General features: G+C 51.5%; 1 long non-coding RNA gene across 1 annotated transcript in view; it reads right to left on the bottom strand.

Annotated features, from left to right (window-relative positions):
• Positions 1-16,812, bottom strand: part of LOC148535132 (uncharacterized) — a 31,212-nt gene extending 14,400 nt beyond the window's left edge. The window contains exons 1-2 of the long non-coding RNA XR_015876458.1: positions 16,663-16,812; positions 14,298-14,382 (exon numbers count right to left, since the gene is read on the bottom strand). This is a non-coding gene — a long non-coding RNA (uncharacterized LOC148535132). The remainder of the gene's footprint in view (positions 1-14,297; positions 14,383-16,662) is intronic.
• Between the last annotated feature and the right edge of the window lie 1,249 nt (positions 16,813-18,061).

Raw genomic sequence — 18,061 nt, 5'->3', positions numbered from 1 at the left:
GTGGGCATTATTTTTTTCCAGGTTTGACTTTAAGTTGTCCTTCTGTCCTGGGTCCCAAAACGGCAAGACCGACGTTCTGTCATGTTTCATGTGTCCTGAAGAAGATTCAGTCACCACAAAGTAATATCCCCTGCTAAATTAAACAGTTTTTGCCTCTGCCAGATTGGACTCATATACAGTATCAACGGACTTTGTAAATTACTTTCCACCTTCCAAAGGGTACAATGCTATCTGGGTATTCGTTGACCATTTCTCAAAAATGGCTTATTTTGTCCCACTGGTTGGTCTTCCCTCTGTGCCACATCTGGCTCAATTATTAATTTCTGAGATATTCCGACTCCACTGGCCTCCTACTGAAATTGTATCAGACAGATTTCAATTCTAGAAAAGTTTTGGATATCTCTCTGTTCCTCTCTTCAAGTTAAATTGAAGTTTTTCACGGCACGCAATCCCCAGTCCAATAGGCAAACTGAACGTGTGAACCAGGACTTAGAGAATTTCCTACGCTTGTATATCTCGCCTTTCCAGGATGACTGGATGGAGCTTCTGCCATAGGCAGATTTGGCCCACAATAACTCCTACCACAACTCCTCTGGGTCGACACCTTTTCTCACGGTATTTGGGCATTATCCCCGAGTTCCAGAATTTCAGTAATTGCCAGCATTTGATGAACAAGCAGCCAGCTAATTCTCCCTCCAATAGTTTGCAAGAATTTGGAAAGAGGTACATTCGGCATTAAAGGAATCTTCAGTCATTATAAAATCTTTGCTGACAGGAAAAGAAGAGCTGTTCCTAACCTCCATGTCGGAGACAGGGTTTGGTTATCCTTCATGAAATTTGCATCTCGCTTCATCGGGCCTTTCCCAATCATCAAGGTAATCAACCCAGTAGCCTACAAACTGAAGCTTTCACCATTCCTATGGATTCCAAACTCTTTTCATGTTTCATTTCTGAAGCCCCTCATCCTCAATCAATTGCAAGCAGCTCTTCCTAGAGCTTGCAAAGTCCAAACTCAGTTTGGGAGTTGAGCTCGAAATAGAGATGATTCTGGACTCTCGCTGCTGCTATGTTCGACTTCAGTACCCCGATAAATAACATTCTAACTCGCAGCGGCTACCAGAGAAATAAATTATTGCTCTGGCGCGGTGACAGCTGATGCGATATCAGCTGTCCCCGCGAACTGTTTCACTGCTCCTTTTCAAAGCAGTGAATCTTTTTGCTGCTCCTGTCAGAGCAGTGATGGGACTGCACACAAGCACCCGATGTCCAACGGAAGGAGCTGGATAGAGGTGGAGGGATCCAAAAGGATCCCTCATCGCAACCCGGACCTCCTTCCCATAGGGAAGGAGCGGGTTGCGAGCCCGCAGCAGGAGCATTCACCATCTGAAGATGGCGAATGCTCCCATAGTCAAGCTCCGAAAATATTATATTTTCGGAGCTTGATTAATTCTGTCCCCATACTAGTGTATGGGAACAGCGGGCCATTCCGCAAGAGGAAGGTAAGTAGGAGATATCTGTGATACTAGTGTATGGGGACAGCGGGCCATTCCGCAAGAGGAAGGTAAGTAGGAGATATCTGTGATACTAGTGTATGGGGACAGCAGGCCATTTCGCTAGAGGAAGGTAAGTAGGAGATATCTGTGATATCTTCTGCTTTACTCTCTTGATGAATGGCCCGATAACTTAATTTTTACAATTGCAGGTGAAAATGTTAATTTTCACCTGCTTTTGTGAAAATTAAGTGATGATGAATAGACCTCTGTATCTGTGCCATTTCATGAATCCCTACCATTGTATTTCTCCCGTGAGCCCTCTATTGTCCCAGAATGACACTTCCCCTGATGGATTTTTCTTCACTTGAACTTGCCCCCACATGCTGGCCCAGTCCTCTCCACTGGTGAATTTCAGTATTTTGAGGGGAGTGCATGTCAAAGCATGAACTTGCTCCAGCGCCATGTCTCCCCATTATTGTGTCTATGCATTATCCATATATTAATATGAAGTGTTGCCACACTTCCGTGTCACCCTGAATTGTTTAGCTGTAAGGCTGGTAAAGGATAACATTTGCTCACAGACCACAGTAACAGAAGAAGAGCCAAAATCATGGCAACTGCTACTTACAGAGAAGAGAAGAACAGTTTTGCAGGAGAAGGTGGCATTCTGCTCAGTATGGATGTGTACTGTAAGCTGGTAGTAGAACCAGTCAGGGCTGGCTCGAGGCCCATTCCAGCTCAGAGGCCACACAAGGGTGCCACCCCATACCCACTGCGTAGCTCCCTTGTAGCCTGGAGCGGGCAACACTGGACGCCTACAGGTGGTTCAGATGCTGCCCAGGTGTAACCTTGCAGTCGGCGACACAATGGCGTGACCGTATAGGTCACGTTGCTTCACGTCATCTGGCTACTGTGGTGAGGGGCTGGGAGCTGACTAAGGTGAGGGAGCTGAGGAAGGTGATGGGTGCTGTCACTGATGATGGTGATCAGGGGCTTTTGAAGGTGCTGAGGGCTGTGGATGATGATGAGGGTCTGAGGCTGAGAAAGGCGATGAGGGGCATTTGGGCTGAGGATGATGATGAGGGGGCAGAGGACTGAGAATGGATGGCTGGCTGCAAACACTCTCTTTCCTACAATTGAGGCATTTACAGCACTGTCAACATGAAGACCTTGGAAGAGACGGCAGACAAGAACTACAGCCTGCATCATCAGTCAGAGAGACAGTGTGGCAATCATAGTGTATTTTTACATTAATTAAAGGCTGGCATATCTTTTAATTAACATTATCATGCATCATATATCACACATGCAAGGGAGGGATGTGTGGGTGTAGGGTCAAGGGTGGTGGTGAGGAGGTGGGGCCCCCAGAGATATCAGTGTACCATGGCCTGAGATTTCTGTTGCCGCCCTGGCTTTACTACATAATTTTAACATAAGACCCCTTTTTATGATAGTTCCAACACTCACTTTACTTCTATGACTTGTATGTGGTTCATCATTAAACAACAGCAGGACACCAGCAACAAAGTGCTATTTGCCGTTGCTGGGAGTAAGGAGTAGATGATAGTATAAGTAAGGGAAAGAGTAACACATGCGGGAAGAGGTCCCTGCTCGTGACAGCTTACATTTCATCTTTGTCTTTCACCATACTTTACAAACCCGATATTAACACAGAAACAGCTTGAGGCCCATTCCAGCTTAGCACTGCAAAGGTGCTCCACCCCATAGTGTGACCCAACAGATGGCGACTCAGTGACTTGACATCATAGGTCATGTTACCGCACTTTGCCCCAGCCTGTGCAGAGTGAGTGAGCCACTGACCCAGGCTGCGCAGCTGCGGTGCTGAGGATAGTGATGAGTGCTGAGGTCACTAAGTGGCTGAGGATGGTAATGGGCTAAGGTGAAATAGGGGGCTGAGGTGCTGAGAGATGAGCGGCTGAGGCAGGGTGTCTTTAGAGAGGAGGGGGCCCATGTTCTCTCCGGGGCCCCCTCTTCTCTTCCCGGCACCCGGTAGCCGACTGACGCAGCTGACTGGCCACCGGAGCATTAGTATACTCAGGGCACTAGAGGGTGCCCCGAGTCTACTGCGCATGCGCAAAAAGCTGGAAAAATGGCCGTGGCGGACATTTTTCCAGCTTTTTGTACAGTGCTGACACCCAGCGCGGAACCTCGGAGAGGTAAGTTTTAAATAATATGGGTGCAGGCACCGCACACCCTGTACCCATTATAGATATGCCCCTGGGCTAAGGTGATGAGGGGCTGAGGATAGTGATGAGCGCTGAGGTGAAATAGGGGGCTGAGGTGCTGAGAGATGTGCGGCTGAAGTGATGAGGGTCTGAGGATGATGAGGTGATGAGGGACTGTGTACGGCAATGAGGGCGGTGTTTAGAGGCTGGAGACGGTGCTGAGGTGATGAGGGAATGAAGACAGTAATGAGTGGTTGAGGTTATAAGGGGCTGAGAAGGCTGATGAGGGGTTGAGGACGGTGCTGAACGGCTGAGTGATGAAGAGCTTAGGATGGTGTGATGAGGGGCTGTGTACGTGAATGAGGACCATGATGAGGGGCTGTGTACTGTGAAGAGGACAGTGATGAGGGAATGAGGACAGTGATGAGGGAATGAGGACGGTGATGAGGGAATGAGGACAGTGATGAGGGAATGAGGACGGTGATGAGGGAATGAGGACGGTGATGAGGGGCTGAGGACGGTGATGAGGGGCTGAGGACGGTGATGAGGGGCTGAGGACGGTGATGAGGGGCTGAGGACGGTGATGAGGGGCTGAGGACAGTGATGAGGGGCTGAGGACAGTGATGAGGGGCTGAGGACAGTGATGAGGGGCTGAGGACAGTGATGAGGGGCTGAGGACAGTGATGAGGGGCTGAGGACAGTGATGAGGGGCTGAGGACAGTGATGAGGGGCTGAGGACAGTGATGAGAGGCTGAAGATGGTGATGAGGGAATGAGGACAGTGATGAGGGGCTGTGTACGGCGATGTGGATGGTGATGAGGGGCTGTGTACGGTGATGCGGATGATGATGAGGGGCTGAAGACAATGATGACGGGCTGAGGATGGTGATGAGAGGCTGAGGACGGTGATGAGAGGCTGAGGACGGTGATGAGAGGCTGAGGACGGTGATGAGAGGCTGAGGACAGTGATGAGAGGCTGAGGACAGTGATGAGGGGCTGAGGACAGTGATGAGGGGCTGAGGACAGTGATGAGGGGCTGAGGACAGTGATGAGGGGCTGAGGACAGTGATGAGGGGCTGAGGACAGTGATGAGGGGCTGAGGACAGTGATGAGGGGCTGAGGACAGTGATGAGGGGCTGAGGACAGTGATGAGGGGCTGAGGACAGTGATGAGGGGCTGAGGACAGTGATGAGGGGCTGTGTATGGCAATGAGGACGGTGATGAGGGGCTGGGTATAGTGATGAGGACGGTGATGAGCGGCTGGGTACAGTGATGAGGACGGTGATGAGGGGCTGAGGTCGGTGATGAGGACAGTGATGAGGGGCTGTATACTGTGATGATGAGGATGGAGATGAAGGGCTGAGGATAGTGATGAGGGAATGAGGACAGTGCTGAGGGAATGAGGGTGGTGATGAGGGAATGAGCATGGTGATGAGGGGCTGTGTACGGCGATGAGGATGGTAATGCGGGGTTGTGTACGGTGATGAGGGAATGAGGACAGTGATGAGTGTCTGAGGTGATGAGGTCTTGAGGGGCTGTGTACGGTGATGAGGGAATGAGGACAGTGATGAGGGGCTGAGGATGGTGATCAGGGAGTAAGGACAGTGATGAGGGGCAGAGGACGGTGATGATGGAATGAGGATGATTATGAGGGGTTGTGTACGGCGATGAGGACAGTGATGAGGGGCTATGTATGGTGATGATGGGCTGAGGATGGTGATGAGGGAATGAGGACAGTGATGAGTGTCTGAGGTGCTGAGGTCATGAGGGGCTGTGTACGGAAATGAGGACGGTGATGAGGGGCTATATATGGTGATGAGGGAATGAGGACAGTGATGAGGGGCTGAGGTCGGTGATGAGGACAGTGATGAGGGGCTGTGTACGGTGATGAGGATGGCGATGAGGATGGTGATGAGGGGCTGTATACTGTGATGATGAGGACGGAGTTGAAGGGCTGAGGATAGTGATGAGGAAATGAGGACAGTGCTGAGGGAATGAGGGTGGTGATGAGGGAATGAGGGTGGTGATGAGGGGCTGTGTACGGCGATGAGGATGGTAATGCGGGGTTGTGTACGGTGATGAGGGGCTGAGAACGGTGATGAGGGAATGAGGACAGTGATGAGTGTCTGAGGTGATGAGGTCTTAAGGGGTTGTGTACGGTGATGAGGGAATGAGGACAGTGATGAGGGGCTGAGGATGGTGATCAGGGAGTAAGGACAGTAATGAGGGGCTGAGGACGGTGATGATGGAATGAGGATGATTATGAGGGGCTGTGTACGGCGATGAGGACAGTGATGAGGGGCTATGTATGGTGATGATGGGCTGAGGATGGTGATGAGGGAATGAGGACAGTGATGAGTGTCTGAGGTGCTGAGGTCAAGAGGGGCTGTGTACGGCAATGAGGACGTGATGAGGGGCTATATATTGTGATGAGGGAATGAGGACAGTGATGAGGGGCTGAAGACGGCGATGAGGGAATGAGAACAGTGATGAGGAGTTGAGGACGGTGATGAGGGAATGAGGATGGTGATGAGGGGCTCTGTATGGCGATGAGGACAATGATGAGGGGCTGTGTACGGCGATGAGGATGGTGATGAGGGGTTGAAGATGGTGATGAGGGAATAAGGACTGTGATGAGGGAATGAGGACGATGATGAGGGGCTGTGTACGGCGCTGAGGACGGTGATGAGGGAATGAAGACAGTGATGAGGGGCTGTGTACGGCAATGAGGATGGTGATGAGGGGCTGTGTACGGCGATGAGGGGCTGTGTACAGCGATGAGGATGGTGATGAGGGGCTGTGTGTACGGCAATGAAGACAGTGATGAGGGGCTGTGTATGGCAATGAGGACAGTGATGAGGGGCTGAGGACGGTGATGAGGGGCTGAGGATGGTGATGAGGGAATGAGGACGGTAATGAAGGGCTGAGGACGGTGATGAAGGGCTGAGGACGGTGATGAGGGGCTGAGGACGGTGATGAGGGGCTGAGGACAGTGATGAGGGGCTGAGGACAGTGATGAGGGGCTGAGGACAGTGATGAGGGGCTGAGGACAGTGATGAGGGGCTGAGGACAGTGATGAGGGGCTGAGGACAGTGATGAGGGGCTGAGGACAGTGATGAGGGGCTGAGGACAGTGATGAGGGGCTGAGGACAGTGATGAGGGGCTGAGGACAGTGATGAGGGGCTGAGGACAGTGATGAGGGGCTGAGGACGGTGATGAGGGAATGATGACGGTGATGAGGGGCTGAAGATGGTGATGAGGGGCTGAGGACGGTGATGAGGGAATGATGACGGTGATGAGGGAATGATGACGGTGATGAGGGAATGATGACGGTGATGAGGGAATGAGGACAGTGATGAGGGAATGAGGACAGTGATGAGGGAATGAGGACAGTGATGAGGGGCTGTGTACGGCGATGTGGATGGTGATGAGGGGCTGTGTACGGTGATGCGGATGATGATGAGGGGCTGAAGACAATGATGAGGGGCTGAGGACGGTGATGAGAGGCTGAGGACGGTGATGAGAGGCTGAGGACGGTGATGAGAGGCTGAGGACGGTGATGAGAGGCTGAGGACGGTGATGAGAGGCTGAGGACGGTGATGAGAGGCTGAGGACGGTGATGAGAGGCTGAGGACGGTGATGAGAGGCTGAGGACGGTGATGAGAGGCTGAGGACGGTGATGAGAGGCTGAGGACGGTGATGAGAGGCTGAGGACGGTGATGAGGGGCTGAGGACGGTGATGAGGGGCTGAGGACGGTGATGAGGGGCTGAGGACGGTGATGAGGGGCTGAGGACGGTGATGAGGGGCTGAGGACGGTGATGAGGGGCTGAGGACGGTGATGAGGGGCTGAGGACGGTGATGAGGGGCTGAGGACGGTGATGAGGGGCTGAGGACGGTGATGAGGGGCTGAGGACAGTGATGAAGGGCTGTGTATGGCGATGAGGACGGTGATGAGGGGCTGGGTATAGTGATGAGGACGGTGATGAGGGGCTGGGTACAGTGATGAGGACAGTGATGAGGGGCTGAGGACAGTGATGAGGGGCTGAGGACAGTGATGAGGGGCTGAGGACAGTGATGAGGGGCTGAGGACAGTGATGAGGGGCTGAGGACAGTGATAAGGACGATGATGATGGGCTGGGTACAGTGATGAGGACAGTGATGAGGGGCTGTGGTCGGTGATGAGGGGCTGTGTACGGTGATGAGGATGGCGATGAGGATGGTGATAAGGGGCTGTATACTGTGATGATGAGGACGGAGATGAAGGGCTGAGGATAGTGATGAGGGAATGAGGACAGTGCTGAGGGAATGAGGGTGGTGATGAGGGGCTGTGTACGGCGATGTGGATGGTGATGAGGGGCTGTGTACGGTGATGCGGATGATGATGAGGGGCTGAAGACAATGATGAGGGGCTGAGGACGGTGATGAGAGGCTGAGGACGTGATGAGGGGCTGTGTACGGTGATGAGGATGGCGATGAGGATGGTGATGAGGGGCTGTATACTGTGATGATGAGGACGGAGTTGAAGGGCTGAGGATAGTGATGAGGGAATGAGGACAGTGCTGAGGGAATGAGGGTGGTGATGAGGGAATGAGGGTGGTGATGAGGGGCTGTGTACGGCGATGAGGATGGTAATGCGGGGTTGTGTACGGTGATTAGGGGCTGAGAACGGTGATGAGGGAATGAGGACAGTGATGAGTGTCTGAGGTGATGAGGTCTTAAGGGGCTGTGTACGGTGATGAGGGAATGAGGACAGTGATGAGGGGCTGAGGATGGTGATCAGGGAGTAAGGACAGTGATGAGGGGCTGAGGACGGTGATGATGGAATGAGGATGATTATGAGGGGCTGTGTACGGCGATGAGGACAGTGATGAGGGGCTATGTATGGTGATGATGGGCTGAGGATGGTGATGAGGGAATGAGGACAGTGATGAGTGTCTGAGGTGCTGAGGTCAAGAGGGGCTGTGTACGGCAATGAGGACGGTGATGAGGGGCTATATATTGTGATGAGGGAATGAGGACAGTGATGAGGGGCTGAAGACGGCGATGAGGGAATGAGAACAGTGATGAGGAGTTGAGGACGGTGATGAGGGAATGAGGATGGTGATGAGGGGCTCTGTATGGCGATGAGGATGGTGATGAGGGAATGAGGATGATGATGAGGGGCTGTGTACGGCGATGAGGACAATGATGAGGGGCTGTGTACGGCGATGAGGATGGTGATGAGGGGTTGAAGATGGTGATGAGGGAATGAGGACAGTGATGAGGGGCTGAGGACGGTGATGAGGGAATGAGGACGATGATGAGGGGCTGTGTACGGCGCTGAGGACGGTGATGAGGGAATGAAGACAGTGATGAGGGGCTGTGTACGGCAATGAGGATGGTGATGAGGGGCTGTGTACGGCGATGAGGGGCTGTGTACAGCGATGAGGATGGTGATGAGGGGCTGTGTGTACGGCAATGAAGACAGTGATGAGGGGCTGTGTATGGCAATGAGGACAGTGATGAGGGGCTGAGGACGGTGATGAGGGGCTGAGGACGGTGATGAGGGAATGAGGACGGTGATGAAGGGCTGAGGACGGTGATGAAGGGCTGAGGACGGTGATGAAGGGCTGAGGACGGTGATGAAGGGCTGAGGACGGTGATGAAGGGCTGAGGACGGTGATGAAGGGCTGAGGACGGTGATGAGGGGCTGAGGACAGTGATGAGGGGCTGAGGACAGTGATGAGGGGCTGAGGACGGTGATGAGGGGCTGAAGATGGTGATGAGGGAATGAGGACGGTGATGAGGGGCTGAGGACGGTGATGAGGGAATGATGACGGTGATGAGGGAATGATGACGGTGATGAGGGAATGATGACGGTGATGAGGGAATGATGACGGTGATGAGGGAATGATGACGGTGATGAGGGAATGATGACGGTGATGAGGGGCTGTGTACGGCGATGTGGATGGTGATGAGGGGCTGTGTACGGTGATGCGGATGATGATGAGGGGCTGAAGACAATGATGAGGGGCTGAGGACAGTGATGAGGGGCTGAGGACAGTGATGAGGGGCTGAGGACAGTGATGAGGGGCTGAGGACAGTGATGAGGGGCTGAGGACAGTGATGAAGGGCTGTGTATGGCGATGAGGACGGTGATGAGGGGCTGGGTATAGTGATGAGGACGGTGATGAGGGGCTGGGTACAGTGATGAGGGGCTGAGGACAGTGATGAGGGGCTGAGGACAGTGATGAGGGGCTGAGGACAGTGATGAGGGGCTGAGGACAGTGATGAGGGGCTGAGGACAGTGATGAGGGGCTGAGGACAGTGATGAGGGGCTGGGTATAGTGATGAGGGGCTGGGTATAGTGATGAGGACGATGATGATGGGCTGGGTACAGTGATGAGGACAGTGATGAGGGGTTGTGGTCGGTGATGAGGACAGTGATGAGGGGCTGTGTACGGTGATGAGGATGGCGATGAGGATGGTGATAAGGGGCTGTATACTGTGATGATGAGGACGGAGATGAAGGGCTGAGGATAGTGATGAGGGAATGAGGACAGTGCTGAGGGAATGAGGGTGGTGATGAGGGGCTGTGTACGGCGATGTGGATGGTGATGAGGGGCTGTGTACGGTGATGCGGATGATGATGAGGGGCTGAGGACGGTGATGAGGGGCTGAGGACGGTGATGAGGGGCTGAGGACGGTGATGAGGGGCTGAGGACGGTGATGAGGGGCTGAGGACGGTGATGAGGGGCTGAGGACGGTGATGAGGGGCTGAGGACGGTGATGAGGGGCTGAGGACGGTGATGAGGGGCTGAGGACGGTGATGAGGGGCTGAGGACGGTGATGAGGGGCTGAGGACGGTGATGAGGGGCTGAGGACGGTGATGAGGGGCTGAGGACGGTGATGAGGGGCTGAGGACAGTGATGAGGGGCTGAGGACAGTGATGAGGGGCTGAGGACAGTGATGAGGGGCTGAGGACAGTGATGAGGGGCTGAGGACAGTGATGAGGGGCTGAGGACAGTGATGAGGGGCTGTGTATGGCAATGAGGACGGTGATGAGGGGCTGGGTATAGTGATGAGGACGGTGATGAGCGGCTGGGTACAGTGATGAGGACGGTGATGAGGGGCTGAGGTCGGTGATGAGGACAGTGATGAGGATGGCGATGAGGATGGTGATGAGGGGCTGTATACTGTGATGATGAGGACGGAGATGAAGGGCTGAGGATAGTGATGAGGGAATGAGGACAGTGCTGAGGGAATGAGGGTGGTGATGAGGGAATGAGGATGGTGATGAGGGGCTGTGTACGGCGATGAGGATGGTAATGCGGGGTTGTGTACGGTGATGAGGGGCTGAGAACGGTGATGAGGGAATGAGGACAGTGATGAGTGTCTGAGGTGATGAGGTCTTGAGGGGCTGTGTACGGTGATGAGGGAATGAGGACAATGATGAGGGGCTGAGGATGGTGATCAGGGAGTAAGGACAGTGATGAGGGGCAGAGGACGGTGATGATGGAATGAGGATGATTATGAGGGGCTGTGTACGGCGATGAGGACAGTGATGAGGGGCTATGTATGGTGATGATGGGCTGAGGATGGTGATGAGGGAATGAGGACAGTGATGAGTGTCTGAGGTGCTGAGGTCATGAGGGGCTGTGAACGGCAATGAGGACGGTGATGAGGGGCTATATATGGTGATGAGGGAATGAGGACAGTGATGAGGGGCTGAGGTCGGTGATGAGGGGCTGTGTACGGTGATGAGGATGGCGATGAGGATGGTGATGAGGGGCTGTATACTGTGATGATGAGGACGGAGTTGAAGGGCTGAGGATAGTGATGAGGGAATGAGGACAGTGCTGAGGGAATGAGGGTGGTGATGAGGGAATGAGGATGGTGATGAGGGGCTGTGTACGGCGATGAGGATGGTAATGCGGGGTTGTGTACGGTGATGAGGGGCTGAGAACGGTGATGAGGGAATGAGGACAGTGATGAGGGAATGAGGTGATGAGGTCTTGAGGGGCTGTGTACGGTGATGAGGGAATGAGGACAGTGATGAGGGGCTGAGGACGGTGATCAGGGAGTAAGGACAGTGATGAGGGGCTGAGGACGGTGATGATGGAATGAGGATGATTATGAGGGGCTGTGTACGGCGATGAGGACAGTGATGAGGGGCTATGTATGGTGATGATGGGCTGAGGATGGTGATGAGGGAATGAGGACAGTGATGAGTGTCTGAGGTGCTGAGGTCATGAGGGGCTGTGTACGGCAATGAGGACGGTGATGAGGGGCTATATATGGTGATGAGGGAATGAGGACAGTGATGAGGGGCTGAAGACGGCGATGAGGGAATGAAAACAGTGATGAGGAGTTGAGGACGGTGATGAGGGAATGAGGATGGTGATGAGGGGCTCTGTATGGCGATGAGGATGGTGATGAGGGAATGAGGATGATGATGAGGGGCTGTGTACGGCGATGAGGACAATGATGAGGGGCTGTGTACGGCGATGAGGATGGTGATGAGGGGTTGAAGATGGTGATGAGGGAATGAGGACAGTGATGAGGGGCTGAGGACGGTGATGAGGGAATGAGGACTATGATGAGGGGCTGTGTACGGCGCTGAGGACGGTGATGAGGGAATGAAGACAGTGATGAGGGGCTGTGTACGGCAATGAGGATGGTGATGAGGGGCTGTGTACGGCGATGAGGGGCTGTGTACAGCGATGAGGATGGTGATGAGGGGCTGTGTGTACGGCAATGAAGACAGTGATGAGGGGCTGTGTACGGCGATGAGGACGGTGATGAGGGGCTGTGTACGGCGATGAGGACGGTGATGAGGGGCTGAGGACGGTGATGAGGGAATGAAGACAGTGATGAGTGTCTTCGGTAATGAGGTACTGAGGTCATGAGGGGCTGTGTACGGCGATGAGGGGTTGAGATGAAGAGGATGGTGATGAGGGGCTATAGACGGTGCTGAGGGAATGAGGACAGTGATGAGTGGCTGAGGATGGTGCTGAGGGCAGTGATGAGAGCTGATGGGAGGGCAATTAAAATTAATCAATACACAGTAAACAAAAAGGGGGAGTGAGCACGCTGTCACACAAACAACAACATATATATACAAGAACCAGCACTAAATAAGATGGATGGTGTGATAAAAAAAACACAATGATTTATTTAAAAAGCATCAATATATAAATGTCTCAAGACAAATGTTATAAAAAGTTCATATTAGAACCAAAATAAATATCTTCTTCTGTATAGTTAGACAGCTCCCCTGTACAACTGCTGGCGTATCATTTGGATTTTGTTATACTCCTCCTGGGACCCTTTGACAAATACTGGGACCCAGGGCAGTAACTGGGGTGGTGCCACCTGTGCCGTGGCACAGGGCACCGCAGGGCAGAGGGCGCTGTCTGGGCCTGTCTATTTTCCTGTTTATTATCATTCTCACTTGTAGCTTCCTCTTCTTTTATCCCCAGCATCTCCTGGCTGCCCCATCTCTTCCCTGGCCCTTCCCCGTAAGGCCATGGCCCTTTTTCAGGTGCACTATCTTATGTCCCTATTTGAAAAATGGGGGTGGGGGTGCCAATGCTCTCTCTGGCACAGGGTACCAAAAAGTCTAGTTACGGCTCTGTTGGAACCTTCCATGTGGATCTATTTGACAGCCTATAAAGTATGGCGTCTAGGATGCTAAGGACTGTGTTGGTCACTGCTACACCACTTCATGGTAAATAAGTGTTGCCTTCAGAAATCACTTCATCTTGGGACGTATTGGAGGTTGTCCTAGGTCCAGCTGTCTAAGTATACAGAAGCAGATATTTATTTTGGTTCTAATATGAACTTTTTAGAACATTTGTCTAGAGACATTTATATATTGATGCTTTTTAAATAAATCATTGTGTTTTTTATCACACCGTCCATCTTATTTAGCGCTGGTTCTTGTATATATAAAATTAATCAATGTTTGTTTTATTTTTTTTCTGACTGTGGGGGGCAATGAATTAAAGGGCACTCCAAAATGTCTTGCACAGGATGCTAGCAGACCTGGAGCTAGCCCTGGGTCCAGTGGCATTCCCCAGCCAGAGGCACACTATCCAGAAATGTCGGAGATCTGCCAGAGTATTCAGGTAAATTGTATAATCTCTATATTCCATTGAAATTAGTTGTTGGAGCTGCATTTATATCCACTTGTTGCACAATAACTATTCCTTCCTGCAATTAGCTTCTCCCATTAGGAACTAGTTATGTTATCATGGGGTACAGCTGTCTGGGGTGCCCTATTATAAGCACCTTAAGGCTACAAAAGGAGAAGTTAATAAAATGTTAGGAAACTGTTTATGGTAAAAATGCGGAGGAGGGGGGTTAGGGGTGGGGAGGGCATAGGCAAACGCAGGGGGGGTTTCAGTCTGCCTGGAAACCCCCCTCCCCAGCACATACCATGACCACAGTAGAAATAGTAATATAATAGAATTTTACTAGTGCTACATGTTCTTTTCAGTATCACAAATGAAATAATTAGCACCACCTGTGTATCTTTTAACATGTATCAGCCAGTAATAAATAACCTGTGCACCAACTAGGAGATCTGGAACACATGCACTGTTAGAGATGTACTGCTATAGAGCCCAATATGTACTTATATGTCCAGGGAAGTGCTAGGTTCTTCTGCTGTTCCTCCAGGCTCCCGGACTTGCTCCAGTGCTCTGGAATGGTGCTCACATCTAAAATAAAAACATTCAGCTCAGGCAGGATGGCTTACTGCCGCATCAAATGACTTACTGTGATCCTGTATATGCTGGAATTATGACAGACAATACAGTACAGTATGACAATACAGTGTATTGTATGACATCACTGGGTTGCTGTCCGTACTGTATAACAGTCATTGAGAAGAAATGTGTACTGTATGGAGGCCACTGGGATGCTCAATGTACTGTACAATGGTTACTGGGATGTCCAATGTACTGTTTGGCGGTCACTGGAATGCCATCTGTACAGTATGGTGGCCACATGGATGCTGTCTGCACTGCAGCGCGGTCATATGAATGCACTTGGGATTGTATGGCAGTCACATAGATGCTTTCTTATTGTATTGTGACTTGGGTTAATGGTTTTCTAACCATGCCTACATTTGATTGGTCCTGCCTACATGAGGCTACTTCAGATTTTTTTTTGGCAGGGTCCCTTTCAGAGCCCAGTTTTCCCCTGCTTACAAGGTGTTTATGTTATTATAAGACAACTTTAACAATTCACTGACTGCAAATGTCTTGAATGAAGTCTGGGCTGCAAAGCCTAAAAATGGTGCTAGACCGCTGAGCAATTCTATCTGGAATATATATCATTTAGAACACATAACAAGAATTTTGCATGAATGCCCTCATAAATGTAATGATATTTATGGTCCTATATATTAATAAGCGCAGCACTGCCGCGATTATCAACAGGCTGTATCACGGCAGATATTTTCATTTTTAATGAAAATGTCCCCAATATGTACTAAAAATAACTTGCAGGGACCATAGGCGAAACTAGACATCTGGTAATGGGTGGTCCCAGTTCCAACCTCTCGCTAGAACTTGTGTTACTTTGGGAGTACTGTTCTTTGTAGTTCCAGTGCCGGGCACCGGACCGAGAAAGAGGGACCCCTGTGTGTGCCAAAGGCCACAGGAAAAGGGGGCGTGTCTTTAAGGCACGTTCCCTTTTCATCACTCTTGGGGGCGTGCCTGGCACTTATGGACCTGCCAGGCTGCCCCCTAGCACTGATGTGCATCCGCCATCCATACAGTGGTGGTGAATGCGGCACTGCTATTTTCCCCACCCGCGGGACACTGCAGAACGCTGGTGGGGACAGCACCCGCAGGCTGTTTTAGTGGGGCACCGCTAAGAGGGGCAGAGCACATTCTGCCCACTAGAATCGAGCAAGGCGCAGCGCCCCACTAAAACAGGCTACCAGGAAAGCTATTGGAAGTATGGCAATTTGTTTTGTGACCATTAGTTAGGCAGCAAAGAGTTGAGTGTCTGTTTAGTTGTGGAGGGGGGTACAGTATGCCTGTGTAGGGGCAGGGGTGGAAATATGTTTCTGTGTAGTGGTGGAGGGGGTACAGTGTGCCTGTGCAGGGGCGGAGAGATGTGTCTGTGTAGTGGTGGAGGGGGTACAGTATGCTTGTGCAAGGGCGGAGGGGGAAGAGATGTGTTTGTGTAGTGGTGGAGGGGGTACAGTATGCCTGTGCAGGGGCAGAGGGGGGAGAGATGTGTGTTTGTGTAGTGGTGGAGGGGGTACAGTGTGCCTGTGCAGGAGCGGAGGGGGGAGAGATGTCTGTGTAGTGGTGGAGGGGTACAGTGTGCCTGTGCAAGGGCGGAGGGGGAAGAGTGTGTGGTGGTAGGGGGATATGTGATTGTAGTGGTGGAAGGGGTACAGTGTGCCTGTGTGTGCGCGTGGGGGAGAGGGGCGGGAATGGATTTGTATGTGTACTAGTATTGAGGTGAGTATAATGTGTCTGGGGACAGGAGGGTATAATGTCTGTATGGGGATGTATAATCTATTAGTGGAAGGGAGGTGTATAATTTGTGTATGGGGGTGTATAATCTTTGAGGAGAAAGGAGGTGTATAATGTGTGTATGGGTGGGGGTGTATAATGTGTGTATGGTTAGTGGGAGGAGGTGTATAAGGTGTGTATGGGTGGGGGGAGATACATTTAATGTGTGTATGGGTGGGGGTGTATAATGTCTGTATGGGTGGGGGAGGGGGGTATAATGTGCGGGTGGGGGAGGGGGGTATAATGTGTGTATGAGTGGAGGGAGGGGGGTGTAATGTATGTATGGGCGGAGGAAGGGGGGTATAATGTGTATATGGGTGGGAGGGGGGTATAATGGGTGCTGGGGTGCTTGGATTAGTGTACTTTGTCACCAGGGTCTTGCTGTTCCTCCCACCCGATTACCGACTAGTGCAGTCAGACTCTCTTACACCAGGCCCCGCCTCCCCAATTCTCCTCACCACTCACATATCATCTGTCTCTGTCTGTGCCGTGTGTAGAGGTGAGAGGGAGCTGGCTGCTGCTGCTGCTGCCCCCGGTAAGTCCCCTTCACTGCAAGCGGCAGCGTTGGAAAGACAGCAGGGATCAGGTCCTCCTCCTCCAAATGTAGGGCATCAAGGTAGCTCCTCGCTAGAGCGCTGAACGCACGGCCCGACGTCATGACATCACCGCGCGCGCAGCCGCAAGAAGAATTCATCTGTTGGTTTGGACTTTGGACACAGGGGAGGCGGAGCCGCAGAAAATATCCTCCCGGTCTGGTGAGCCCTGTGTGTAGAGCAGACTGAGCAGCGTTAACGCCTTCCTGACCGGGAGAGGACTAATTACATTAAAAAAAATAGCGATTTGGCAGCAGAGGCTAATGGGTGGTCCGGTGCACCCCTGGACCACCCCCTAGTTTCGCCTATGGCAGGGACTATATAAATAGCCTGAATTTTCTTCTATCAAAAGTTGATCATAGAGAGCAGCAAGCCATAGTACAGATATTTACAAGCTTCCACCACTAGAGGGCACCAAATACCAATAACCAGAGTACAGAAGCCACAGGCCAAATCATTTCCTACCTGGGCACAATCCTAGCACGTACATTGCTCGTCTGCTAATAAGCATCTTTTTGTGATGTAAGTGACCGAAGGTGAATATATTTTTCTCTGCACGTCTCTGAATCACAACTGTTGATCATCCACAGACGGATTTTCACACCATGGAAAATTGTATCAGGTGCGGAATCTCAGACAGGGAATCCTGTAATATTGTGACATTGTATTCACACCTCCGCTGCTGCAATAAATCGCTCGCAGGACGTCGCCCAATTCAGAGCAATTTCCACAGGGTTGAAAGAATTATTTCAGGATCTCATTTAATTTAAATGTGAAAACTGAAAATTCAGATTTGGGCGGGGTTCCCTAAAGTCACCCTATATGGCTGCCGTGGTCTGGTGATGTTCTCCTCACTCCTGCTGGGAAAGTGCATTGACAGAACCAAGTAAAGCATCACCAGACCGCGGATTATCTTGTGACACCTCTGGATGCTCCAGTATCCTCCCACACTGACATATTTGTTCTTATTATTATTATTACCTTTCATTTATAAGGCGACAGAAAGTGTCTGCTGCTCTGTACAGGGTAACAAAGACACTTATCACAATTAGGGGCATATTTATCGCAATCCGCATCTCAGATGCAGAATGGTTGTGATAAACTCTCCCAATGGGCTCTATTTACTACAATCCGCCTTAGTAATGCAGATTGTAGTGTGATTTTACCGAGTGAATTCGCATTGCGAATTCAGGCAATATCACAGGGATTTACTACAAATCCCTTGCAGGGACAGAGCTTGCGAGAAAGCTCTGTCCCTGCGAATCCCCGCC

This window comes from Taudactylus pleione, unplaced genomic scaffold (genome assembly GCF_031769625.1).
Source record: "Taudactylus pleione unplaced genomic scaffold, aTauple2 ptg000061l, whole genome shotgun sequence".
In the NCBI taxonomy this organism is placed as follows: domain Eukaryota; kingdom Metazoa; phylum Chordata; class Amphibia; order Anura; family Myobatrachidae; genus Taudactylus; species Taudactylus pleione.
The sequence above is the reverse complement of the archived record's forward strand: the minus strand, read 5'-3'. Positions and strand labels throughout refer to the sequence as shown.